Source organism: Marmota monax, unplaced genomic scaffold (assembly GCF_021218885.2).
Source record: "Marmota monax isolate L192 unplaced genomic scaffold, Marmota_monax_Labrador192_F-V1.1 WCK01_AAM20220418_F8-fsc00018, whole genome shotgun sequence".
NCBI classification, from domain to species: Eukaryota; Metazoa; Chordata; class Mammalia; order Rodentia; family Sciuridae; genus Marmota; species Marmota monax.
This window is the reverse complement of record NW_026692201.1, coordinates 22,046,711-22,056,977: the sequence shown is the minus strand read 5'-3', so window position 1 is coordinate 22,056,977 and position 10,267 is coordinate 22,046,711. Positions and strand designations below refer to the sequence as shown.

The 10,267-nt window shown below is 39.6% G+C and overlaps 1 pseudogene; it reads right to left on the bottom strand.

Moving 5' to 3' along the window:
* Positions 1-9,151: 9,151 nt before the first annotated feature.
* On the bottom strand, positions 9,152-9,598 carry LOC124080657 (calmodulin-like; annotated as a pseudogene).
* Between the last annotated feature and the right edge of the window lie 669 nt (positions 9,599-10,267).

The following is a 10,267-nucleotide window of genomic DNA, read 5'->3' as shown; positions in this document are numbered from 1 at the left end:
TCATCAGGTCTTAGTATGTAGAGTTGCATAGATTTCTTCACCTGACCTTGGTGGGGAAGGTCAAAATGATTGCAGTTGTGTATCTTTTTTTTCTCCCTCTTGAAATCTTTTAGGATTGTTTTGAGAAATGTTTGTTTTCTCCACAATAGAAGTGTTATTTTAGATTATCATTATTAACCGAGGTTCTTCAGCATTATCACATTAAGAGTTTGCTTTAGTATTCAAGATGGGTTTCCCTGGGAAACTGCAAGAAGAACTTGTTCTCTGTCCTTCCTACCCTAACCTTACTGCCCATCTCATGCCCCATGGTCTCAGTACATTTTTTTTAAGTGGACACTACTTTCTTTTTAGAATGTAGGTAGTGAATTTTTAAGAGTTAAATGATCTTTTCCCTCTCCAAAACTTTTTACCTGTGCTCTCCTTTTTGTCTAGAGAGAATGAGAAAGGTTAAGCTCAGGGGTGAGGAACATACTGAAAACTGTTATTAAGGGTGCTGCTGCTGAGCTCTGCCCTCAGGCCTCAGCCCCACACCTTGGCTGTGACAGGACAAAGTTCATTACTGCAGTGTGTGCCTTAGGTGACTCAGACCAGAATACCTTAGGACAGGAGATGATCTGAGCCAGGGCACAGCTACTCTGCACATCAGCCACAGCAGACTGACCTCCCTGTGGTCTGGGGAAGGGTCAGGGTTTGTGGGGACCACAGAGTCTTGACATGACTGTTGATCTGAAGTTCCATAATGTTGGCCAGGGATCCTTAAAAACTTTTCCAGGCTCAGAGGTCTAAGCCTCAGACTGCCAGCTGTCGAGTGTCATTTGATGCTTGCTGTGGATCTTTAAGACTATTCCTGAATTCTGAGCACCTAGTTCATTAGTTACCCTGTTTTGTGAGGGTTGTATCTCTTTTTTCTGGGTGAGAATTTTAAAGAAAAATTTTTTTCCTGTTTTTCTCTCCTTTTCCCTTCTCTCTTCTTTCTTTTCTTCCTTTCAAATATATTGAAATATTTTAGACATATAAAAGAATTAGGCATTTTTAAAAAGTGAATCTGAGAAGTGGTTTAATTTTGCTCCTGAAAAAAAAAAAAGAGCTTTGTAATGTTTTGAACAACCAATAAAAAAATTAAATTAAATTAAAATTAAAATAAATTTAAAAAAATAAAAATTGTTTTATAAAATAAATATCAATTCCAAATCAAAAAAAGAAAAAGAAAAAGAAAAGAAAATCTGCAAGAACGAGGATATTAAAAAGACTTTGCAGAGAAACATTTTTAGACACTATAGTGTGTAGAACTGGAAACAACCTTGGAGAACATCTGGTCTGGAGCTCTCAAACAGTTCCTTCAAGTCCTACAAGTTCATGAAGGTGCCTCAGGAGCTCTCTGGACTCCAGCCCACCATCCCCACAACAACCAAACAGCTCCAGTTTGATTGATTGCTTTATTGGAGTTTTGTGTAAACTTTATTTGAACAAAGAATTCTACTTTGATTTACCCAAAAGTGTAACCATTAATCTAGCCCAAACTACTCATTTTGCAGATGAGATAATAAAAGGAAGTTGGGGACTTTCCCAAGATCATACACAGCTTGAACTGAATCTTAAAGGTAGGAACATTTTGAATATGCTGAAGAAGGGAGGACAAAGTATATACGGGAACCACATCTCCATCTGGCCCACAGGGTAGAAAAGTGCTACCTGTCAAACCATGTAAACCTAAAGACAGTTTACTTTTGCCACCCGGTTTACTGACCAGAGACACACACAACACATAGTTAACACTCTCTAAGCCCCAACTCATAACCCATAGAATTGGAAAGTTATTAAATAATCACTTCATTGACTAAATGATTTTTTCCCCCATCTTTCAACTGAAAGCTATTTACTACTGTTTCTCAAAAAGCCTCCACTACAAGCAAGAAAAAGATAGGACCCCTTCATGGAGAACTTAATCCAGACTTGGCAGTGGATACATGGGAAGACAGTAAATGGTATACAAATCCTATGTTGTAAAATGTTGACTCTTATCACCTTTTGTTTTCTCCTTATTTAAAAAAAATGTGGAATTAATTTCACACCAGCTTTGAGAGCTTGAATCAAACACAAGTTGGGGAAACCAAAGGTTAGCAGAAGAAACTAACTCTTAAAAATAGTTGGGAAATAAAGAGAAGGACCCTGTTGCTTTTTTACTCTGCTGGTGAAAAGAAAATAGAAGGTATTCCCTCAATGTCCTGCTCTGTTTGGGTGAAAAAAAAAAAAAGCCCACCTCAAGCCAATTTCAGCACAAAAAAAAAAAAAAAAAAAAGAGTTTACAAGACCAAGGAATGCAAAAAGGCAGGAGGCGGGGGTGTTAATGCCCAGCCACATAAGGCCCCGTAATGGAGTCAGCAGGAACCCCTCGGCCCTCTCTCGTTTCTGCTTTATTCTGTGTTGACTTGCTCCTCACTCAAGTTATCTTGGAGAGAGACAAAACTTCAATAGTTATAAGCACACAAATTGAAAACCCTCCAGCAAGAGCACCTTTGGCTTGGGAGCTCCAGGTAGTAGGAATTGCATGTCACTGGCTTGACGGGACTCAGGTGCCCCTCCTTGGACATGTTGTTTTGATTCTGATTGGCCAGCCTGCATCACATGGCTCCCCCTGGCAATGGGAATTGGGAACTTACCAGAGGTTATATCCTGGTAGAACTGAGTCTTAAAAGATGGAACCAAAGCCAAGGGAAGAGTTGGAGAGGGGTAGTCCTCCAAAGGAGAAATGGGAGTCTGTTGCAAGAGGAAGGATATTGAACAGGAAAACCACAACTGTGGGCTCCCTTCACCTACTCAGCTCTACTTCCCTTTGCTGGTGACACGAGGCACACCTGATACCTTTAAGGGATCTAAAGTAACTAAGTAATAGAAACCATTAGCCAAGTTAGACTGCCATTCAATCATATGTTTGTTAAACAAACACTTACTTAGAGTGAGCCACAGTCTTGGACTGAGCACCTGCCAGGAGACTTGGGCAAACGGGCTGCCAGCAACCACTGTCTCAGGAAGCACCACAGGCCAAGTTCCGGGCTGCATTTGCAGTCTTGGTCTACTGTCAACTACTTTTTCTTCCTTCCTGCAAGCCCCAGGGCACCAGCCTTTGTTTTTTTTCTTTTTTTTCTACCCTTTCATGGGAGTTTTCTCTTCTCCTAACTTTGCCTAGGCATAAGACACATCTTTCAAGCTACCTCTGATACTCTTGAAAACAAGGAACAAGATTTTCTTCATTATCAGGACTGGAGATACACTGGGCACTGAGAGAAGTTCCAGGATTCAGATGCCTCACTGTTTTCTTATGATCATTTTTCCTGATTATGGAATAATGGAATCCTTTTCAGGTTCCCACCCTTGGGTTTCCTGATCTTTGTGGCATTTCTGTCTCCCTTTCCCCCCCCCCCTCCTCCTCCTCCTCCTTCTTCTTCTTCGGAATCAGGGATGGAACTCAGGGCTACTCAACCACTGAGCCCTATTTTGTATTTTATTTAGAGACAGGGTCTCACTGAGTTGCTTAGTGCTTCACTTTTGCTGAGGTTGGCTTTGAACTCATGATCCTCCTGCCTCAGCCTCCAAAGCCCAGAGATTACAGGTGTGTGCCACTGTGCCTGGCTTTTGTCTCCTTTTCTGAAATGAACCTTAGGGAATCTCTCTCACTCCTGGATATTGGCAGTGCCAGCTGCCATTCTGGAGTACTTTCTCTGGACCAGACACTGTGGAAAATACTTTAGTATATTATCTTAAATAATCCTCACCTCTCCTTTAAGGTGAATCCTGTTACTATAATTAAAGAGGGAACTGGTGCCAGGTGTAGTGGCACATACCTGTAATTCCAGTGACTCAAGAAGCTGGAGCGGGAGGATGCCAAGTTTGAGGCCAACTTGGGAAACTCAAGAAGACCAAGTGTCAAAGGGCTGGGATGTGGTTCAGTGGTAGAGCACCCCAGGCTAAATCTCCAGACACACACATACACACAAACTGGGGGACAGAGAGTTGTTTATCCGAATTCATACAGCCAGAGAGTGTCAGCCAAGGGACAGGTCCTGGGTCTGCCTGGTGTGAGAGCCAGGCTCTTAACTGCTACACACTGCCTTCGGGGGCCTCCCCTGCAGGAAGCCCTCTTTTAGCATTGGAGCCTGAAGGTACAGAATGACAAGAACAAACAAGAGTGTGCTGGGATACCCAGGGGCCCCCAAAGACTCAGGAAGGCCAGGTGCTTGTGAAGACCACAAGGCTGAGCAATTTCAACTTCAATCTTGGTCTGACAATGCACACACACATACTCAAAAGAGATTGCAACAGGAGATTTTTTCATGTGTTACTTCAATCAGGTACCTAGCCAGAACCATCTGTTTTATAAAGTTGACTGTTTCTCAACCTCTCAACCTTATTTTATTCATATCCCTTCTGATAAATGAAAGGTTTTTTTTACACTGTCATTTCAAATTCTATATGGTTCCCAGTGCTTTCTTCCCTTCCAATCTATTTTTTGCATTTCTCTCTCTCTCTCTCTCTCTCTCTCTCTCTTTCAGAGAGAGGCTAGTTTTTTATTTCACTCATTTATTTTTATGTGGTGCTGAGGATTGAACCCAGGGCCTCGCATGTGCTAAGCAAGCGCTCTACTGCTGAGTTACAACCCCAGCCCTATTTTCTGCATTTCTCTATCTCACTATCCAGTGGATTCCTCTGAGCTTCACTTCTGAAAGTTGAATTACAGAAGAAACCATCTCTTTTATTTCCCATATATAAAATTATCATGTAACATTATATGTGATTTTCAGAATACACCCCAGACACATTTAAAGTATATAACACCTTTGTGTTGGCATAGGCTTCCGCCAATCAGAACCCCTGCTGGCCTCTGGCACACTGACAGAAGCTAGACAAGCACCAAACCAAAAAACACCCCATCCAGGAGTCCTGCCATACTTCCCACAATTGAGGATAACCGAGTAGAACTGATTGTTTCTCTAATTTCGCCATAAAATTCTACTAGGTAAAGGAGAAACAAAAATTAAAAAGTGCATTATTTTCTTTTTCATTTCTTTTACACAAACCTTCCAACCAATTTCTTCATGGTAGAGCTAATAATTCTCTCAAGTACAAGGGACAAAAGTACCCAAGATGAGTAACAAAAGTGAGGTGAGGCATATGACCCATTGCATTGTTATCAAGTGGCTTTGCCTTATTGCTCATCTCAAACTTCAACTATTAGGAAACCCAGCAGCTGTCTACATATCAGCCACCCACTCATTCCTCCCAAGGGAATTTCCATTTGCTTTTTAGGTCACAAGAGAGTAACACATTTGGTTTCATAATTCTAGAACACTGACCCAGTCCTGGGAGAAGAAGACAACACCCAAACTGGAACATTTCTGCTCTTGCCTGTTAGGTAGTATGGGGACATTCAGGGAATGAAAAGTGCCTGCCCTCATCTGGGGAAGCAGCAAGAGCCTCAGTGTGATGTTAAACATTGATCTGAACAGAACATTGCTCTGTTCAACCACGTAAAACAGCAGCAGGCCCAAAAGAGATGGGGCCAGAGTCAAGAGGAAGGTCAAATCAACCGTGGACATCATGCAGTTGCTGAAAGAACTTACCATTCAATGCATGTAAAACACCCTCTGCTGATTCCCAGAACAACCAGATGTTTGTAAGGACTGAACTTCTCCTCTGGAAGATTCAGAGAAAGGAAAAACCATTTTTTTTTTAATTTTCTCACACACCCAAAAATATGGCATACAGTCAGCCCTCCGTATATCCCATATCCATGGATTCCACATTCATGAATTCAACCAACCACAGATTGAAATTTTTCAGATCACATCTGTACAAAACATGTAAAAACTTTCTTTCCATTATCCCCTAAACAATAAATATAAGAGTAATTTGCCTAGCATTTACATTGTATTAAATAAGTAACCTAGAGTTGACTTAAATTATAAAGGGGAACATTTATAGGTTATATACAAATGCTATACCATTTTATATAAGCCCCCAGAGTTTCTCAACAGTAGCAATTCCCCAAGATGTGATCTCTCTTACTCCTCTGATTTCAAGCTCCTGAGCCCATTCCAGCTATCTCTACAAAATCACGGCTCTCCATCCCTCAGTGAGTTCTCCTAATACACACACACACACACACACACAAAAAAAAAAAAAAAAAAAAAAAAAAAAAAAACCTCACTATTGCATTACTGCTAGACTGGAAACCAAAAATTCCCACAATAGGAAACTGTTCTATTTATTATGGTGCATTCATAATGGAATACTAAGTAACATTGTGAAGGTGGATGAGTTAGAGCTACATCTATTCAAGGTAAATTGTTAAGTAACAAAGGAAAGGCTAGAAAAGAAGGCAGAGGTGATACTATTTTAAGAAAAAATACAAGAACATATCCAGAAGGACACACAAGAAACTGGTAACAGTGATTGCATTTGGAGAGAGGATTAAGACTAGATACAAATGAGAGGAAGGACACATATGTATATGTTTTTGGACAATGAGCCAGAGTTATTTTTAAAACATTTCTAATAAGGAAGAAGGAGGAGGAGAAGCCACCCACCTAAGAGCATTGGAAAAAAGTTTCCACCCCACTACAGATGTCCTGGAGGAAGAAGAGGAGAATCTTGCATATACAACCCCAAAGACCTCTGGTTCCAGAGTCACTGAAACAATACCTGCTACTAGGAGCTAGCTCCTCTCCCACCTGCCCACTTTGCACCCTTTATTCCATTTTTTTTTAGTTCTCATTTTTTGACATAGATAGTACTTTGCAATTTTTAAAACTTAGTATGTTTTTCACATAGGTTACATAGATATATCATCTCATTCTATATAGTCATGCATGATACCTACATTTTTATGTTCATATAAGAGATCCTATGGATATGGCTCCACATTTTGATTTTAGACACTAGAAAACTCACCACATACATAGGGCTTTAGTTATTACTGACAAGTGCATCCTCCTCTACCATTGGATGTGCCGAAATTTATTAACCAGAAGTCCACAAATGTCCTTCTCATCTATCTGAATGAAAGTCCTTTAACTGAAACTTATATCCTGTGAAGGAGAAACAAAACTTGAGAGTTATCCCATGGGGAAAAAATGCTGGAAAAAAAAAAAAAAGAATGGAAGAGAGGCATCCTGGGTGAGGAAGGGCCAAGAGGCTGCTATTTCCTTTTGGTTATTTTTATTTTCAAGATTCTGCTTCTCTTACTTTACCTCAAGCTCCTTAGATAAATCATTCCAAATAATAGCTCCATCTATACATATGCCCAGTGACTATTTCTAGGCAGGACAAGCTATTTTTTCTAATTAAAGATATTTTTGTCCCTAAGTGATTCATTTCCTTTGAGCTTCTCACCTTGTGTTTATAAGGATTTTTTGTTATTGTTGTTGTTGTTTGTTGTTTTGCAACCAGTTGTGCATAAAAGTAGCTGTTATTTCTGGGTAAGGGAGGTATTATACACCTAATGTTAACAATTTTAAGGTTTAATGCATTGGTAACTGATCAACCTAGGTGGTTTGCTTTCCTCTGAAAGTACTGCCTACCTGGTTAAATAAAACTTTTTTAGTTATGAGGTGATCTCAGCCAATTGTTTCCCAAGAAAAGCTTGAACCTGTTTTGTTGTTGTTGTTGTTTTGTTTTGTTTTTTTATTTTTAAATATTTATTGCTTTGTTTTAGCATTTCTGACATTGATTCATATCCTTAGTCATACAGCCAGGCAGACAAATTTCTACTTATGCACTTGAATTTCTTATTGCTGAACATTGCTTATTTATTGTTGCTTAATCTTTATCACTGAACCAGTTTTTCCATCTTCATTTTGACTTTAACACCTTCGTATTCTGTACTTTCATCATCTTCTGGTTCTGTTGGCTCCTCCCTTAGCTGGAATCCAAAATCAACCATTTTAGTGACTTGTCCAGAGTCCAGAATCCCTTTTCCCCTTGGGTTTACATTGTGGTCACTTAGCCTGCCCATCTTCATCTCAAGGGGTCCCATGGCAATCCCTGCTACTCAGCACTGCCCTCAAAATATGCTCCCCCTTTCATACAAGGCCTTCTGGGACTGGTCCTCTGTCCTCTCCTCCAGCCTGTGACCTTGCTCCATCAAGCATCCTGTTCCCCACCCCACTTCAATTGGTTGCTTTCTCCACAACTGCCCCCCCCCCACCACCACATGCACACACACTCTTCTGTCTACTAAAGGTCATTTTTCTCAGTCCTGGTATATTTAAACTATTGTTTTATTTATTCCATTCTCTTCCAAAGGTTTGGGGGAGACTACAGTTTACAACTTGCAATGAACATAAATTCTAACTTCTTGAATCGCAATGTTGATGGTTGTGCTGAAGTCCACAGCTACAGCTTACTCTGCAGATCCGAGTTATGGTTAAGAAGGTTTCAAAAACAAAAAGAGTCCAAAAAGCTCCCTTAATAAATATTTCTTATTAAAACTTGCATGAGAGATGACAACCTAATACCCATTTCATTTTATCATAATGCAAACAATCCTAAACCAATATTGCAGGCATGCCAACAGGGTATGTCATTGTCATCACAGGTCAGAACACATGAAGTACAAGAGGAATACCCTACTACATAGCTGCAGCTCAACAGATTATCCTTCACCCATTTCCTGCACACCATCCTGAGGTAAACCAATTTTAAATGTTGGTTGAAGTAAACCAGCTATGACAAATTGAATGAGAACCCATCAGAATAGGTTTTGAATTTCTTTCAGTTTTTTGTTTTTAATACAAATGCCTGACTGTGCTGAATCATCAAACTGAATGCATGAAAAACTGGCCAGCCCAGTATATTAATCATTAGCAAAAGGAACTTTAAGGAGTCTACTAAGTGTTTCCTTGTCATTAAGGTAGTACAATATTTATATTATAAACCTGATTTATAGCTTGATGTTTAGCAGGGTACAACCAACCAACCAATACATTAATGCAGATTTTTTTTTGTGTGAGAACAGAAGGTACTTTCAACATTTGTTTTTTTTTATATAGAAAAATAATGAATAAATGAAACATTTTTCTTTTTTCTTTTCTTTTTTCCCCCAAGAGGTAAGATTCAATTTGATTCTTCTAGAGAGGTATAAAAGTAGTTGAAAGTAGGTTTTTGGTTTTTGGTTTTCAGTCATAATCTGTATGGATTCTTCATAGTTGATTTGTCTGCTTCATTGATAGCTACTTTTCTGATAATTTCGTCTAATTCTTCATCTATTAGTTTTCCCCCTAAGTTTGTCCCAATATGATATAATTCTGTTGCCTTGATGTAACCATCTTCATCCTTGTCAAAGACTGGGATTGCCTCAAGGATCTCTTCTTCACTATCTGTATCTTTCATCATAGTCAAAATTTCTGGGTCATCAATGGTGCCATTAACCTCACCATCCACTTCATTGATCGTATCCTTCAATTCTATTTCTGTTGGTTTTTGATCCTGTGACCTCATGACAGTTCGAAATTCCTTTGTTGTAATGGAGCCATTGACATCTTTACCAAACAGAGAGCTTCCTGAAATTCACAGTCTGTACCTTGGTCAGTTTATCAGCCATAGGGTGAGTGAAGGGAGGACAAGAAAGAGAAGCAGATATGGCTGCATCTAGGCAGGAGCTGTGGCAGGTGCGTCCACTGCTGCTGCTGCTGCTGATAGGGCATGGTGTTCACTGCCCAGTACCACCACTGCAGCCTGAACCACTGTCCAACTCTCTGCCAAAGTTCTTGAACCCATTTTGTTCCATCATCCCAGGCATGGGATATCTATAAAAACTTAAACATACAATTGTGTAATAAGAATATAATCATATTATGATTGTGATATATTATCTACTATAACATATAAGCTATAGATTATGATTTCCAACCAAGTTTAATACACCTGTGTTAATTTTGTGGAAACATTTGAAGAATTGATAATTTGGGACTGAATGCATTAAAGACTAGTCTTCACTGTTTTTCTTTATTTCCTTACCTTCCAATAACTACTTTAAAAAAATTAAACATAAAAGTGACACATACATATGGTAAATGTTCAGTGAAAAAAAGGATGGAAAATAAAATACCCCTACCTGTCACTAGCAGTGATTTGAATTACGGCCTTTGTCCCTGTGACAGGAGCACACCTGTGATGGAAACTCAGGTGCAAAGGTATCAGTTGAGTCTGCCCAGTTACTATTGAAAAACCAGCCTCTACCTCAGAGCAAAGCCTGTCCAAGGAAGGGACA